This window comes from Mirounga angustirostris, unplaced genomic scaffold, assembly GCF_029215605.1.
Source record: "Mirounga angustirostris isolate CCGP_5_RB_7025 unplaced genomic scaffold, mMirAng1.0.hap1 SCAF_3, whole genome shotgun sequence".
In the NCBI taxonomy this organism is placed as follows: Eukaryota; Metazoa; Chordata; class Mammalia; order Carnivora; family Phocidae; genus Mirounga; species Mirounga angustirostris.
This window is the reverse complement of record NW_026991711.1, coordinates 136,559,839-136,578,755: the sequence shown is the minus strand read 5'-3', so window position 1 is coordinate 136,578,755 and position 18,917 is coordinate 136,559,839. Positions and strand designations below refer to the sequence as shown.

Below are 18,917 nucleotides of genomic sequence, written 5' to 3'. Positions count from 1 at the left end.
GAGGTAATTAAGTCATAAGGGCAGATTTATTATAAAAGAGACACAAAAGAGCTCCCTTGCCTCCTGCCATGTGAAGGCAAAGGAAGTATGCCATTTAGAAGAGGGCCATCACCATGTTGGCTCCCTGATCTCAGACTTCTAGCCTCCAGAACTGTGAGAAATAAATTTTCATTGTTTATAATCTACCCAGTCTCTGATATTTTGTTATAGCAACCCGAATGGGCTAAGACATATATGTATAGCCCAGTGTGACCACCATTCAGATCAAAATATGGAACATTTCTATCACCCCCAAGACTTCTCTCCTATCTTCCAGCCAATACAACTTAACCAATCCTGGGGTAAACACTACTCTCACTTTTACCACTACAGATTGGTTTTACCTGATTTTGAAGATCATGTAAATGGAATCATACAGGATAGACTGCTTTTGCTCAAAATGATGCTTTTGAGATTCATCCAAGTTGCTGCATAGATGCTTCACCTGTTTTTATTGCTGCATGGTATTCCATTGCCTGGATCGCAATTTGTTTACCTTTTCTTCTGGTTATTTGCAGTTTAAGCATATAATGAATGAAGCTGCTAAGAACATTTATGTACTCTTCTCTTTTTTGGATACATGTGATCATTTCTTTTGATGTAAACCTAGAAATGTACTTTCTGGCTCTAGGGGTAGGTTTATGTTAATTTTGTTAGTTTTTCAAAGTGGTTGCACCATTTTATACTCCTGCCAGCAATGTATGAGAGTCCTGGTTACTTTATATCCTCATCAACACTTGGAATTGTCAAGCTGTTTAATTTTAGCCTTTCTGGTGTTTGTGTAGTGGTATTTCATTATGGGTTTTAATATGCATTTTCCTGATGACTAATGATGAGCTCATTTTCACATGTTCATTAATCACTTAGACATATTTTATGAAGTGCTTATTCAAGTCTTTTGTTCATATTTCATGTTTTTGTTAAAGCCACATCCCATTTCCAAAATTTGTATTAGTTAATCTATTGCCATGTGACAAATTATACATTGACAGCTAAAAGCAACAAACCTTTATTATCTCACAGAATCTTGGGGGATCAGGAACCTGAGAGCAGCATGGTTGAGTTCTGGCTCAGATACTCGGATTGCAGTTGAGCTGTTGGCCAGGGTTTTAGTCATACAAGGCTCAACTGGGGCCAGAGACTGCATGTCTAAGCTCACTCACATGTGCTTCATTGTGAGGAAATGTATGATTTCTATTAAGTTGGTGAAATGTTGAAAAGATTAAAGACCTTCTACCACTCTCACTGACCTCTTGGTGTCCTGGATCTCAGATTAAAAGAACTCATCTAAAGGAATAGATGGTGGCAAAGAGAGACCCAAGGTCCCTCAACTAGTGGACAAGGACAGGGCAAGGAAGAGATGTTAGAAACCTAAAAATATTCAGCCCCAAAGAAATCTAACTGTTTGAAATGGCTCACTAGGAATTTGAAAGAATAAATCATGGCAGAGTGTTTTTAGTCTTCCATAAATGGTCATTTGATCCAGCAACCTCATCTGTGGAAATCTACGCCAAGATTAGAATCCACTAATTGGAAAAATCTACTCTTTGAAGGTTACTTATTAGAAACCTAAATTGTAGAATTGTTTAAATACATATTTCCTCAAAAGAATACCAGGAAATTATTGAAAGTGGTTATTGTGAGTGCTTAACATATAATATTATAGGAAATGCTTAGGGCATATATTAGGTGGAAAACTAGATGAAAATGAACTAGATGATCCAATGAAAATTATTGCAATGTGATGTCATTTATGTATGCACATAGGAAAAAATTGGGAAGGAAGAAAAAAGTATAATATCTGTATTAGAAATGATAGGGTAATGGGTAGATTCTCTCCCTACTTCCCAAATTTCCTATGTATTTTTATAACTTAAAACATCTAAAATTACCAATTGCCATCAGACATGAAATTTGATAAAAATAGAAGTTAAATATAAATTGTCTAAATTTTTTACTAGTTCATTTATTTTCCTCAGCTTTTTAGTTTGAAATTTTCAAACCTACAGAAAAGTTGTAAAAGTAGAACAATAAATGCTTCCATATCTTTAACCTAGATTCACCAGCTATTACCACATTTGTTTCATTTCTCCATGTATAATACACACACATTTTTTTTTTCTGAACTTTTGAAAGTAAGTGACAGGCGTTTTGAAACCATGGTCTTAAATACTACAGCACATATCTTCTAAGAAAAAGGACATTCTTCTATCTTCTTCTACAATTATCACACTCAAGAAACTTAACATTGATACAACTGTATTATCTAATATAAGGTTTATGTTTAAATTTCTCCAACAGACCAAAAAAACTCGTTTATGTCTTTGTTCTGCTTTATCCAAGATTCAAAGATCACATGTTGCATTTAGCTGTTATACCTTTTTAGTCTCTTTTGATCTAAAACAACCTCTTTTTTTATTTTTATTTTTTTGTAAAAGATTTTATTTATTTATTTGACAGAGAGAGACACAGCGAGAGAGGGAACACAAGCAGGGGGAGTGGGAGAGGGAGAAGCAGGCTTCCTGCTGATCAGGGAGCCTGATGCAATGTGGGACTTGATCCCAGGACCCTGGGATCATGACCTGAGCCAAAGGCAGATGCTTAATGACTGAGACACCCAGGCGCCCCCAAAAGCAACCTCTTAACAGTGTTTTTTGTTTTTGTTTTTTTTCAATTCCTTCATGACACTGACATTTTAAAAAGACTCTAGGCCAGTTATTTTGCAGAATATCCTTCAGTTTAGATGTGTCTGACTGTTTCCTCATGATTAGAAATTACCTGAATTTCTTGGCTAACATCAATCTTATTTTGTGTTGAAAGATATTACTCTTTCCCATGTTGCCAATATTTTCATATCTTATGAAAATGGAAGATATTTAATGTGTTTTTTTAACAGATTAAGCTAATATTTTTGGGAGGTGCAGTATTAGTTGGACTCAGATACACATTTCTGAAATTTATCATTTTGTCATCTAGAAAATAGTAACTAAGAACATATAGCTTAAGAAATCCAAGCACTTGAGAGCCCCTGTAAGTAATTTCTAATTCCCACAGCAGAAATTAGGAATCTGTCTGCTTTTTAACCACTTACAACCTGACTAAGGAATGTTTCCTATTCTTTGTTTCCTTGTATTTTAGGCCAGTCTATAAGCCAGACCGGGAGTCGCTTGGTCATAGAATTAAAGATACTGGGTTGCAATTCTAGAAAATAAAACCATTTACTGAGGCACTACTCAGCTGGGGGCAGTCTGTGTGCCTTCAAAATCGTCTTACTAGAAATTTTGAGTTCTGAAAATACCTGATTTCTGAACTAAACAAGCAGAACCTAGGCAGAGGGAAGTCTAAATTTCATGTATAACTTTGCCTGTCAAGGCTGCCAATAAATCACACAATTCATATAAGTAAAAGCTATGGCAACGATGTTGCCTGAATGGTAAGTGCCTCTTACTTGAGACTTAAAAATCTGGGTTATATTTCTAGGAACAGCCTACTGAATGCATCCATGGACATTGGCTTAACCCCAGTGATGATGAAGTTTTTTAACCCAGGCCATCACTCTTACCTCACTTGCCCATGACAGCTATTGCCAATTAATCACAGTGTTATTCTCTATTAGCCTGGACACTGCCTCAGAAAATTTTCCAACACAGCATTGTAGGCAACCACTGATAATAATTTGGAGTCAATATATCACTTAAGATTTTTATAACACTGAATAGAAATAAGAGTATTTTTCTAAATCTCATCTAGGTTTTAGCTTTCACCTTCACCTGCACATAAATGGTAAGGACCTAGAACAATGCTTCTTATGAATGACCTATAGATAACTGGTAGACCTGGTTAAAAAAAAAAAAAAAACCTCATAATCAGAGCATGTTGACCAGGTAATTGGACAAGGGGTGGAAAGGAGGATCTGTTAGGGTTAGCTATTTGCTGTGATAAATTGACCTCAATCTATATAATAGCTGAAACAAAATAGAAGTTCATTTCTTGCTTATGAAATAACCCAGTTGGTTCCAGATTGTGGGAATGGAAGGATGTGAGCTCCATTCTACACAGTCATTAGGGATCCAGGCTGATGGAGCCTCTGCCATCTAAAACACCTGACTTCCCAGATCACTGTGGGCATTTGCATCTAGCTGGTATAGGGGAAAGAGCATGGAGGAGCTTTGATTAGTCAAGCCTGAAAGTGGCTTACAGCAATTATGCAATGTTCTATTTTCTAAAACATAGTTACATGGCTGTACTTAACTAAGTTGGACAGGACAGTAGCTCACGACAGGGCAAATTCTTCCCAGTGGCACTGTACTGTAGAAGAGAGCATAAATATTTGGTGGTCAGCTAGCCATCTCTGCCCACAAAGGGGAACTTTTCCTTGAAACTCTGTGGCTTTTTATAGGACAGGGGAATGGTGATAGCACTAGAGTACACCCAGTAGTATGCCAGGCATAATTTTTGTCTGAGCCTTTTCATATTCCCAGCCCATATGGCTCAGCCAAATATGAAGATGAAAACCTATGTGAATATAGTGACTTTATTCATAACTACCAAAAGCTGGAAACAGCCCATTGTCTGTCAATTTGTGAATGGATAAACAAAGTGTAGCATATTCATACAATGGAATGTATGCTCAGCAGTAAAAGAAAAAAACTGATATACCCAGAAAATTGGATAAATATCAAATGCATTGTGCTAAGTAAAAGGAGAAAAGCTAGAAGCGCTGTATACTGTATGATTCCATTTATAGGACATTCTGGAAAAGACCAAAGTATAAAGACAGAAAACAAATCAGAGGGTGTTAGGGCTGGGGGTATGTGGAGGTTTTGACTACAAAAGAAATTGTTTGAGTGATAGACTCATTCTATATCTCAAATGTAGGTGTAGTTGTACAACTTTAGGCTTTAATCCAAATTCATAGAACTGTACACTAAAAAACATCAAACTGTTAAACTAAAAAACAATAAGCAACTGCATAAAAAGATACAATAAATGAGACAGGGACTCTGTTTTAAATTTTTTTTTCAATCCTCTAGTATACTCTCTTGAAAAAATACCAGGTGTTGCTGGCTCAATGTTACCCATAAGTGTGCAACCCAGCCAGACAGCAGCCATCTCAAGACCCTACTCGAGCTTGAAGATCCACTTCCAAACTCACTCACAGGGGCACAGTATTAGTTCAGCAATGCACTGACCCCTTGCAACAGAGCTTCCCCTAGATTGAGTGATGAGAGAGAGCTCGAGCAGTGTCTTTTATAACATAGTCTCAGAAATAACATACCATCATTTTTGCCATATTCTATTGACTAAGCCTGGTACAAGGTAGGAAGGAACTCCACAAGTTGTGAATATCAGGAGGTAGGGATTATTAATGCCATCTTGGAGGCTGGCTATCATAGCCAGCCTTTTATATATAAATACAAGTATGCTAACCCATATTCAGGTTGTAATTTTATTGAATTGTAACAGATTATTTCATAGAACTTAAGGGAACAGAAAACATTGATAAAGTGTTGTTCCAGCTAAGGAGAAACTCCTCCTTAGCAATACAAAAATATCAGTTTAGTTATCTAGACTCAGAATCAGAGTTTATTCAATGTCTTTTTACCTCTGTATTTTAGATTTATTCAGCTGCTGAATGTGAATAAAGACCCATTTAACATTATCACAGGTATAAGTAAATCTGAAAAACACACTCTTTGAACTCATCCATATATATATTAATTCTAGGAATAAGAAAATAGTTTATTAAATTAGAAGATTAGGCCAACCTAATCAGATAGTTTAATAATAAGTGTATATTTTAGCCACACATGCAGAAATGGTGTAGACTGACAAAAATGAAGGTGAATGTGTAGGCCAAGTAAACATTTAAAAAAAATCAAAGCCCTATTTCCAACATAGTTCCACCATCTTTTATCAACGAGCATGCAATCTACACAACTACATTTCCTAAATCTCAAGGACGGTTTTCAATTTTATTCATTTTTTCTACAGAATTGACTTCTTTCAAAAAAAAATTATAAATGCTTTATAAATTTGTGGCAATTTTAAAATAGAGGCTAAAATCATTGAAGTATAATGAAATGTCTTCTAGCACCTTAACAATTATTAATCACAATTATGATACTCTAGATTGTAATATATACATTTATTAAATGCTTTAGAAAAATAGCATGATAGTTTTATTTATTTCATCTCTAGATCACTAAAAAGAGCTCATATTTAACCATTGAAGTCCAGTCCTTCAAAGCTTCTTAAAACAGGTACATTTTTGAGCTGATTATGATCTTGTCTGGATGTTGCTGTTACATTCTGGTTTTTTTCCTTCCTTATGGAAATAAACTTTCACTCAAAGATGGAAAGGTATTAAAAGCACGGAATAGTCTTCCACCATGTTTTGTTTGCCCTGTGTCCTACCGTACTGCTTCAGTATCCAGTCCGAAAGGTTGTGGTTCCATGAAGAAGGCTGTTGTCACATAACTTTTCAAGCTTTTGTGAAGGTCTTTCACAGAACAGCCCAGCCAGGCTTTGTGTCCCTGAGCTTTCTAAAAAGTTTAGATAAAATACACTGTGGGTCTCAGAGGTCTCTATAGTGCTCTTCAAATTGGGGTTGATATGGCAGCTGTGCGGATTTAAAGAGGACTCATTTTCAGGTCCTCAAATTCCATATCATGCATGCTTAAATCTGATCTGCCTGAAAACACGTGCTTGATCAAGGCGCTGTGCCCAGTCTCTTTCCCAGCTTCTCATTCCCAGTCACTTTTTTAAACATTTTATTTTATTGTGTTATGTTAGTCACCATACAATACATCATTAGTTTTTGATGGCAGCAATGTCCGCAATAGCCAAACTGTGGAAAGAGCCGAGATGCCCTTCAACAGATGAACGGATAAAGAAGACGTGGTCCATATATACAATGGAATATTACTCAGCCATCAGAAAAGATGAATACCCAACTTTTACATCAACACGGATGGGACTGGAGGAGATTATGCTAAGTGAAATAAGTCAAGCAGAGAAAGTCAATTATCATATGGTTTCACTTATTCGTGGAACATAAGGAATAGCATGGAGGACATTAGGAGAAGGAAGGGAAAAATCCCCAGTCACTTTTACCCTACTTCATAAAATAAAGGCAAATCCCTCACTCATTTGGAATCCCCAGGGTACAAGTGTCTCCAGCAAAGCCACCTTGATCAAAGTAGTGGTCTGTGTCTCAGCTGCATAATTTTAGGAAAGAGGAGATAAAAATTCCCCCAAGTATTTCTGCTGATCAATATTACATTTTCAAGCATTAGAGACATGTATTGCAACTTGGTATTTTATATTTTCTTATACACTCATTAGGACTCATAAAAGAAAATTTATAATTATTTCATAAAGATAATTAGTTAAGGAAAATCTATATTCATTTTTTACTTGGATGCATTTAATTTCCTGCTTGTTCTCATTGGTCAACCACTTTCTACCAGTTTATTTTATCCTGTGATATATTTCTCAGATGTAGATTAGCTTAACAAGAATGGTTTGTGGATTCTATGGTAAACAGTCATTAATACATCTTTTGAAAGCCCTACGTGTAAAAATAGCTAATAACTTATTTTTGCTGTCAATTCCACAGAATCCAGTCACATTCTAGCAATAAGTAATATATATCTTTTGATATATGCACTAATTAAAAAAGGAAAAAGGAGATCCACATCATTAAGAGTTACAATTCTAGTAACATTTCACTTATTATGTTTAATAATTATTAAATTTAACAATGCATTTATGTTATATTCAATTGTATCTAATAACTGTGATAACTTAAATCCAGAAGAAAATTTAACACTCAGCTTTATCAATACAGGAAGCATATATTTTAATTTCAACATACACGTATTTTTTGTGCAGAAAAGTATAATGATTAAACTTTATAAACTTTCAAATATAAAGAACAAAATTCTGTGGGTAAAGTAAAATAGAAATTCAAGTTCAAGGAGAAAGGAACAAAGTAAAATTTCCTACTAATGTTAGGAAAGATACTGCTCATGGTTTTTTTTTTTATATTGAAATAAAATTGACATGTAACATTAGTTTTAGGTGTACAACATAATGCTTTGATATATGTATATATTACAAAATGATCACCACAATAAATCCAGTTAACATCTGTCACTGCACATCATTATAATTTTTTTTCTTCTGATGAGCACTTTTAAGATCTACTCTCTTAGCAACTTTTGTACAATATAATCTTATTAATATATAGTTGTCAAGCTGTACATTACATTCCTATGACATATTTTAAAACTAGAAATTCGTCCCTTTTGACGACTTTCACTCATTTTGCCACTGCCCCTACTCCGCTATCCCCTATCCCCTTCCTCCTGCCCTGGCAACCAACCTGTGTTCTGTATTTGTGAGATCATACAGTATTTGTTTTTCTCTGATTTAGTTTGCTTAGCATAATGCACTCAAGATCCATCCATGTTATCACAAATGACATGTTCATATATTTTTAAAAGTAATACAGTGCATGTAAAATTGCTCTCATATTGTATGCATCAAAGAGTGATGGAATAGGTTTTTGTTAAAATATCAATATTTACAATATGATTACATCCTTTGCTACTATTTAAATTTATGACAAAAAAATTTCAGATGTTAACATATAAATGTGTGAGAAATCACATCATTTTTCAAAACTAAGGAGTATGCAAAGAAAAGAAAGGGAGGGAAGAAGAAAGAAAAAAGAGAAAGAAAGAGAAGAAAGAAAGAAAGGAGGGAAGGAAGAAGGAAGGAATGGAGGGAAGGAAAGAGAGAGAAAATCACTACTCTAATGAAGTGAAATAAATCAGTGGCTCCAGTATTCTGTTACCAGATCTATTGTAAAATCAGGCATTTCTTTTCATTTCTCCATTTGTCTTCATTTCCCCCAATATAAAATGGGCATGATAATAACTTTCCTTGTGGTCAGAGATGTGAGTGGAATTCTTACAAGAACAAAAAACCTAGGGAATACTAAACCACATTTTATGCTAAGTTACATGTAAGCTACTAACAACAACAAAATATGAGATAGGCAGATGAAGAATTTTAAAATTTCATATTTCTAAATCTTCTATAACCTCTGTCCCTCCTTTTGAGCCAAGAGTTCTTAACAGAATTCTAGATGTTTATAGATACATAGATTGCCTGGACCTCAAGTCCTGTTCTCATTACCAAGTGGTACTAACTACAGTTTCTTCTCTAAGGAAATGAAATATATTATTTTATTCGCGCATTTAACAAAAAGAGTGTTCATCATTTCCTGTGGACCTAGCTTGTGCTGAATCACTAAGCAGAGAAGTGGTATCACCTTATGTGGGAGTGTAAACTGTGGAGAGTGGGGTGTAGGTACAACTGGGGGTAAAAGAGGAGATTAATGCAGTATCTTGGAACTCAGAGTCTGGAAGTGGATCTGGGAGTTCTGGAAAGAAACTGAAAGGTTACACATTCTTAATCTGTCACAAAAGATATCTTTAAGTAGCTCTTAATATTACACATTTCTGGGAGTACTTGTCCAAGCTGTGAGGACAATTACAGAGAATGAATGAGAGAAGAAAATGTCAGTCGAAATTTGGCATAAGTCAAAGGTTCAGTCTAGGCTTAAAGGTGATTATCTCTGAGCTTACCTTTACAACACAGGAAAAATTTTTAGTTATGCAGTAGAAGTAAAAGTAAAAATAGTTGAATGAAATAACTTTCAACATCTCTTCCAACAATAGGCTTTATCAGAAGGTTACACTCCAAGCCCAGAATTAAATTAAGAGAATTTAGTTATGTAATTGTGATTGCTTAATGGCATCAGTCTTCTCCACAATTTGGATATAACAATGAATCCAACGAAGGATTAGAATATCCTTGCTTCTGATGGGAAAGCTTTGCATCCCTCAAGGGTGGCAGTGAAGGATAGGGCAGGGAAGAATAAAAGGTTGAGAACCACCTGTACAGTGTAGTTTGAGTTTTTGGACAACGTCACTAATTTTGGGCACCTCCAGCAGAGGGCAGGCAGGTATAGGGAAAAGAGAGGAAACACGTTCTCAATTTCATTTACAGGCAGTCCTTACTTTGCACAATAGTGCGGCACCATAAAGATGGCCATGCAAGCTGGAACTGCAAAGCAATCTTTTTTTTTTTTCCATTTAACTTGTTTTAATGTTTCTTCACAAATGGTGAAAAATAGTAAAGTAGAGATAAGGAGTAATCATAATAACCTTATAAATATGGAATTATAAATCTAAAACATTTTCTGGCTCAAAAAATAAATCTGGTAGTCAATGCACCTCTGCAGGTCTCTGCGTCTCTAAGTTCCTGACAGTGCTCACCTTTATCCATTTTTCCAGGTCCTCCATGTCCACCTCTTCTTCCTCCCAACTGTTCCATCAAAGGTCCAGGAGGTCTACTAGGGCCACCTCATCTTCCTCCACCAAAGCCACCTTGGTCCATGCCCCAGCCACCATGGAAGCCAGCTCTGTCTCTACCAGGACCCCCGTGGCCCACAGGCCACCTCTTCCTCCTCACGTGGCACCAGGGCCGCCTCTGCCACAGTCACCCCGTGGGGAGGTGGAAAGGATGGTGGAAGGAAGCCTTCAGGATTCAGGGCCTTACACCTGTTGCATTCTGCTTTCCAGGCAAAGTTCTGGTTTCTACACTCTGGACTGGGGCACTGCCAGTCTCCAGCTAGACATTTCCTCCTCCTCCAGGTGGGTTCTCTCAGGAACCCAAGGGCCCTCTTGCAGGAAAGCCACCTCTGTCTTCTCCACAGCCTCCCATGTGACTATGGGGCCCCCAGAACCTCCTGGGCACCCTGGACCTCCACAAAGTGGTGGTGGCATCCCTCTGCCCTCACAGGGAGGCATACCACCCCGCATGCCATTCATCAGAGGCTTCTTCCGAGCAAGAGAAACCTTAAATTTGCTCCCTTGAAAATCTTTCCCATCAAACCACTCCATGGCAGCCTTGGCAGTTGGTGGGTCTTCGTAGGACACCATAGCATCACCTTTGGGCTTTCCTGTTTTCTTGTGCAAGTAGATATGGATCATGGGTTGTCCGGTTCTCTTGTTCATCTTAACAACTCCACACTGCTTAAAGAAGTCTGCCAGATCATCAGGTCACATTGTCATTTAAGCCTTGCGCATAAATTGCACTATTGTCAGAGTCTTCATTTCGATCTACCGGGGGGCCTAGATCGAGATCTGGTCCTTCATCCATGGGTCCACCAGGCTTATTGAAGCCGCCTCGCTCTCCAGCACCGATTCCACTGCGTCCTTTTCCCTGTTCACCTCTGCTCATGCCTCCACCGATCAAATCCCCCTCTTCCCCTGCCCCCATTATCAGGGCCACTCATGCTCCCGTTCTCTCCTGGTCTGGAAAATCCTCCAGAGTCCTGCCCATAAATACCCATGCTACTTGGGCTAGTCCTGTTGGAATGAACTCTGCTGCCTGTAGCTGCTGCTCTGTTGGCTATATGGACTTGGAGCCTGGCTGTAGGATTCAGTTTGGGGGTGGGGGAGAGGGCTGGAGGGCCGTAACTAGTGGGCAGCTGCTGCCCATAGCTGCTTTGTTGACCATAGCTCCTCGGCTGCCCGTACGAGTTCTGCTGAGAGTAACTGTTCTGATCATAACTAGTTGGTTGGCAATACAGAGGAATAGGCGGTAGGAGGATAAGATGGTCGTGCCTCGACTAGCTGCATGGGGAGCCCCCAAGTACCTGGGAATAACTGTAGTTACTCTGTCCATATCCTAGGCTGGGCTGGTTGTAAACCCCTGTGCTAGATTGAGGTTGTCTAGTCTCAGCGGGTTTGTTACCATCCTGCAGTCTTGCAGGTGCGGTGGCTGCCAGCTGGGTAAGCAGGCCAAGTGCTATATGCAGACTGAGCTGCATAGGAGGCTGGGTGGTAGTGACCGTAGCAGTGGTGGCATCATAAGCACCAGTGCCGTGCCCCTGGACAGCCTGACTATACACCTGGCGGGGGGGGGGGGGCAGTTGGAGTAGTATAACCAGCGGCAGTCTGTCCATAAGAAGATGCAAGGTGGTCTGCCCATAGGTCTCAGTGGTCTGAGCCTGGGTATGGCTAACATCAGTGGGCTGTCCATGGGCTCCATCACTTTGCTGCCCATATGCCTGGGTGGTCTGTGCATATCCTTGAGTGGGCTGGGCGGTGTATACACTGTAACCCTGCTGGGCTGCCGCTTGGCTGTAGGTACTGTAATCCGTGGACGCCATTTTTATTCCTTCCTTCTCGTTCTCTAAACGTCCATCTCTCTCTGGCTTTCCCTCTAGGTGCCGCACTCTGCAAAGCAATCTTAAAGCTGGTGGGAAAATTATGATTGTTCTATGACCTTTAAAATTGTGTCAAAACATTAAAACTCTTACTGTTATATATAAACATATGGGGAAATGAAATAATAGTAAAATTAGTATCTATATAGCACATTATAATTTCAAACATTAGAAACATTGAGTTAAAGTGTTTTATTATCAGGAGTACTTTGAACAGTGCTTGCCTTACTGTTGTAGAACTTACAGTAGGAAACAAGCATCTTTTCTGTGTCTTGGCTAATTTCTAAATTTGGGACAGTTTCTAATATGTTATCCCTTGCACTCTCAATGTCAGTATCTTCAAGAGTTCCTTTAACAGTTGCTCTTGGGGACTCATGTGCTCTGAAAGAATACATCACACACTGTTTCAACAACTAGCCTCACCTCAGGTACCAAACCAATGACCCCAGATATGCGTGAGTTTACAAATCTCCACCAATCCCTACCCAGACCCCCTGTTAACTTCTATCTAAACCGCCCCATGACTAACTTCTCTGCAGCTGACCTTGTGCAACCCAATTACTCAAGCCTTTAAGGAACTCATTTGACTGAACTCATTTGGACAGTTGCCCAATGAGTTTCTATCAAACTCTGCTTTAAAATTTTTTTAAATCAAAATATATTATCAGTTTTCTAGCAAGAAAATTTTTTATAGGGACTCTGATGCACGAATATGGGTAGAAACCTCAGAAGAAATGGCTGGCATACCAGAAAATGCTTGTGTCTGGGGAGCAGAAATTAGGGGTTGAGGGAGGATGGAACAAATGACTGGGATTATTTTTGTTATAAGCCATAACTTTTAAAACTATGTGCATCTGTTACATTGCTACAAATAAAAATTCAGTTAAAAAGGAAAATTCTTTAAAAGTACATTTATTTCCTCTGAAATAGAGCAACAATATTCAGTTAAATTTGGCAGATGTTTCTGGAACATCTATTACATGCCCAGTGCTGTGGTAGGCCACAGGAAAACAAACCTGACCTGCCTGCAAACAGGTCACAGTCACCTGAATTCCTCCCACAGAATCTGCATGGTCTTGTGGAATGAGAATCCAGTGCATTCTTTTAACTTTCACAATCAGAGTATTAAAAATTTCAGACAAGGTCTATATTTGAAATCAGGTATCTTAGGAAAAATATGAAAGATCCCATTGTCTATTTGCAGGAATTGAGAGTTATTTCCAAGCCCACATTTATTCATAGCTCAGATTCACTGAGAAGCTCTGATTTTACTCAGTTGAGGTCTCCTGATAAGTACTCTCTTGATAGTAAGTTTTCCATGCCATTTATTAAGTCCTTGGTATGCTCATATCTTGCAAATTTTTATTCTCTCATAGAAAATGGTACATTTATCTTGCTATAAGAAATTGCATAATTAAGTTTCTAGCCACCCAATTGCAGCAACCAGAAATGAAAGATTTGTTATTATGGCTACTATAATTCTTTATTGTTTATTGAATACCAATAAGTTCCAGGGATATGAGACATATACTAATGTATAATAGCTTTGGAGTATTTTTAATGTTCCTAAAATATTAAGGGATGCATTCCTTATTTAAAAGGCAAAATCTCTAGAGAAGGTTTTGAGTCAAGGCATTCTTTTAAAATCTGTCCCGGAATTGCATCTCTTTTTAGCACCAGCTCCTCCAATTGCAGCAATTCTCACCCTGGTCACATATTAGAATCCCCTGGGAGCTGCTAAGAGGAAAAAAAAGAGAGAGACAAACAAACAAACAAAAAACAGTCCGTAGGGCCCACCCCTAAGAAATTCTGATTTCCTGGGTAATCTGAGAGGAGCCTGGTCACGTGTGACATCTAATATGTCCAGGGTGGGGGCAAGGGTGGCAGAGAGGCAAACTATAAAACAGACTCTTAACTATAGAGAACAAACTGAGGGCTGCTGGAGAGGAGGGGGCAGGGGGATGGGTTAAATGGGTAATGGGTATTAAGGAGGGTACTTGTGATGAGCACTGGGTGTTATATGTAAGTGATGAATCACTAAATTCTACTCCTGAAACTAATTATACTGTATGTTAACTACCTGGAATTTAAATAAAACTTGAAACAAAAAAAAATAAAAATAAATATAGTGAAGGGGGAAAAATGTCCACAGATGGTTTTAATGTGCAGTCCGGGTTGAGAACCATCACCTAAAACAGTGGATGGTCCTTGCACTAGCAGCATCAGCATCACCTGGGAACTTGTTGCCTCTACAAATCCTCAGGCCTGCCCCACCCCAGTGAATCCCAAATTCTGGGGGAGGAGCCCAGGAACCTGTATTTTAAGAAGCCCTCCAGGTGATTCTGAGGCTCACTGAAGTTCAAATGATTAGACTTAAAAGAATATTAAAAAAGGAATTGTCAGGAGAATGGCGTTAAGGAATCAGAGAGAATGGAACCAGATGGGCTCTCTTCCTGGGGTGTAGGAAGCTCTGTCATAGTCTGGATGCTGATGAAGATTCTTTTTATATAATAAGTTTTCCCAGGATTCATCATACTTTGGTGAAGTGAGTCACACTAACAAACTAAACCAAACTTACCTTGTATATTTTTGTATGAAATGAGCCAGATTCTTTGTATAGAAAAGGAAGGAGAAGGGAAGTGATTAGAAGTCTGGTAAGCACAAAAATTTGGAGCTCTAAATGTTTGGTAGAACAAAGTGGGGGAGCACTGAGGCACACCTTCATAAACAGAATGAAAAATTAAATTGGCTGATTTTAGAAAATAATTTCATCTAGCTCTCTAAAGGAGACCCTGATGACTTTTTTCCTTATCATACAAGTTACACAGTAGATGGGGAGTCCCTTGAGGCAACTATAGGATCATTCATCTCATACCTGGACCATACTTCAGAATGAGCAAATGCTGAAATTTTGATCACTTTATAGGACTTCCAGTTTTCCAATGTGGAAATTCTGATAGTTGTCATGGTAAGTCCCTTTGGACAGTATTTTAAATTCTCTTTATTAGCAAGTAGCAAACAGTGAGATTCCACTGTGCAGATTTTACTAAAATAATAACTATGACAACCTTCAATATGAATGATACACAAGCAGTTCAGCTCCTGTTGAGTGGAGCCAGTACCTTGGAAATGGGGACGTTTCTTCCACCATGTGGTCTCAAGACAAAGATTACCTATATTTATTGAATGATTAAGGTGATACTAATTGTTTTTAAAATGGATCCCCAATCTTGCGGAGAATCTATTTAATTGTTGTGGTTAATTAACATCTCAAACTATCTCAGAAGATTATTTTAATTAGCAGAGACATTTGGAGTTGAGTTTAGAATCTAAAGCATCAGTGCTCAGCATATTCTAAAGATAAAGAGGGCAGTCGCTCAGTCCATCATGATTAATATGATGAGTGCTGAACTCAGTATAATCAAAATCTACAGAAGAAATACTCTTCTTGAAATGTTTCCTGGATTTCTACAGGAGAAAATAATGGCAGGAATCTGCCTGAATTGTTTGCCAGCAGTTTAAAACTGAATGCACTATTTAATCTTTACTTCTTCCTGTGGTGTTCTCTGACACCATACAGATAGGGCCAATCACAGATCTTGGGGGACTGGTCACAGAATTGTTTGTTGGCTTAATGATTTTGGCCTGGTGAGCTTTCCCAGTGAAGTTGACAAATGAAAGAATTAGATTTTCTTAGGGCAGAAAACAAGTAGCATTCACACAAAGAAGCCCTCTCTATTCAGGGTAATGTCATTAAAAGGATAAATTGGGAAATATGCTCTTAAACATCTTTTATAATATCTTGCCAATTATACAACCATAGAATAAATGGATTTATATTAATAATTAAATGTTTACTAAAGAAACTTAGAAAAATACTAATTGTGGTAGAGGTATCAAAATAAGTTAGAATATATAACTTGTGAATTTTTGGTTGATTAGAAGAAATGTCACTACTCTTCCTCTCCTTTATACATTATATGTAGTGTATAATACTCTAGAATAATTTTATGCATACAAAGGTTTTTAAATGTGATGAATAAGTAGTCTTATGGAGGATATTGAGAAACTTCCTAGAACTCCTTATGAAAGAGGTTGGTTGGAAAAATTTTAGCAATACAAAAAATAAAACAATAAAATTAAATTTACTCTATAGAAATTGGAGAAATGTTACAGGTAGATGGAGTGTATGAATGGGAAGAAAATAAGTCAATAGATATTTTTAAATCCTCAATGATCCTATGTGATCAGACGAAAGCATATTATGACTATTATGCACTTTCCTCAACAATCAAACTCTGAAGCAGATTGTTAGAACAACTAAACCAAAATGGACCACAGTCAAAGATACTCTATAGTAATGCCTTGTATTAACACTTTGTAAGTTGTTATGTGGAGTTCTGCATCACTAAATAATGAAAATTAGAAGACGGTAAAAATCTGGGAGTTGAACAATGTATTGTTATCTACTGGTGCATAACAAATTACCATAAGGCTAGTGGCCTAAAGCAAGACAATTTACTATCTCATAGTTTCTTGGATCAAGAGTCCAGGTACAGTTTAGCTGAGTCCTCTGTTCAGGGCCTCACAAGTGTGCATTCAAGGTGTCAGCCCAGTTTTGCTGTCATCTGGAGGCTCAACTGTGGAAGAATACTCTTCTAAGCTTACTAAGGTTATTGGCAGAATTCATGTTCTTGCAGCTATAAGACTGAGGGTCGTAGCTTCTTATTGACTATCAGCTGACGTTAGCAACTAGAGGCTGCCCAGAGTTCCTGCAAGCCACTGCAGTGCCTGGACATTGCCTGCAGTTCCTTGTCACCTGGACTTTCCCAAAATGGCTGCTTACTTCATTGAACCAGCAAGGAGAGTCTCTGGGTCAAATAGGTTATCAAGATGGAGTCATATTTATATAGTATAACATAATTATAGAAGTGGCATTCATCACTTCTGCCATATTCTGTTGGTTAGAAGCAAGTCCCAGGGGCTCCTGTGTGGCTCAGTCAGTTGAGTGTCTGACCCTTGATTTCAGCTCAGGTCATGATCTCAGGGTTCTGGGATCGAACCTGAGTTGGGCTCTGTGCTCTTTGGGAAGTCTGCTTGAGGATTTCTCGTCCTCTCCCACTTCCCCTGCCTAGGCTTGTGCTCTCATTCTCAAATAAATAAATAAATAAATCTTTAAAAAAAAAAGAAAGGAAACAAGTCCCAGATCCTGTCCACACTCAGAAAGAGGGGATTATACAAAAGTGTGAATAGCGTGAAGCAGGATCATGGTTGGTGGTATGGTGGTGGTGGTGGGGAACCTTAGAGTTGATCCACTATGGGTAATTTATTTAACCTGAATGCATTTCATTTTCCCCATCTGTGAAGCAGAAATTATAATCTCTGGCCCATGGTCTGTTGTGTGCATTTATTTTTTTTTAAATTTTAATTCCAGTGTAATTAACATACAGTGTTATATTAATTTCAGGTGTACAAATAGTGATTCAACAATTCTGTATATTACTCAGTTCTCATCAAGATAAGTGTACTCTTAATCCCCTTCACCTATTTCACTCATCCCCCCACCCCTCTTCCGTCTGGTAACCATCTGTTTATTCTCTATAGTTAAGAGTCTGGTTTTGGTTTGTCTCTTTTTTCTCTCTCTCTGTTCATTTGTTTTGTTTCTCAAATTCCACATATGAGTGAAATCATATGGTGTTTTTCTTTCTCTGACTTATTTCACTTAGCACTAAACTGTCTAGCTCTATCCATGTTGTTGCAAATGGCAAGATTTCATTCTTTCTTATGGCTGAATAATATTCCATTATGTATATATACCACTTCTTTTTTGACAATTCATCCATCAGTGGACACTTAGGCTACTTCCACAATTTGGCTGTTGTAAATAATACTACTATAAACATAGGGGTACATATATCACTTTGAATTAGTGTTTTTGTATTTTTGGGGTAAATACCTAGTAGTGTGATCACTGGATTGTAGGATATTTTTAACTTTTTGAGGAACCTCCATACAGTTTTCTACAGTGGATACACCAGTTTGTATTCCTGCCAATAGTGTACAAGGGTTTCTTTTTCTTCACACCCTTGCCAACACTTGTTTCCTCTGTTTTTGATTTTAGCTGTTCTAACAGGGCTGAAGTGATACCTCATTGTGGTTTTGATATGCATTTTCCTGATGATGAGTAATGTTGAGCATCTTTCATGTGTCTGTAGGCCATCTGTATGTTGTCTTTGGAGAAATGTCTGTTTATATCTTCTGCCCATTTTTAATTTGATTATTTGGTTTTTTGATGTTGAGTTGTAGAATTTCTTTATATATTTTAGATACCATCCCTTTATCACATATGTCATTTGCAAATATCTTCCTCCATTCAGTAAGTTGTCTTTTAGTTTTGTTGGTTATTTCCTTTGCTGTGCATAAGTTTTTTATTTTTATGTAGTTCCAATAGTTTATTTTGTTTATGTTTCCCTCACCTCGGGAGGCATATCCAGAAAATTGTTTCTATGGCTGATGTCAGAGATATTACTGCCTGTGCTCTCTTCTAGGATTTTTATGGTTCCAGGTC

The 18,917-nt window shown here is 37.8% G+C and overlaps 1 long non-coding RNA gene and 1 pseudogene across 2 annotated transcripts in view; one reads left to right on the top strand and one right to left on the bottom strand.

The window, feature by feature from the left end:
* The window catches only part of LOC123839294 (uncharacterized), a 93,191-nt gene that overhangs the window by 10,595 nt on the left and 63,679 nt on the right, over positions 1 to 18,917 (top strand). The window lies entirely within an intron of this gene.
* LOC123839293 (RNA-binding protein EWS-like) lies at positions 7,878 to 12,435 on the bottom strand (annotated as a pseudogene).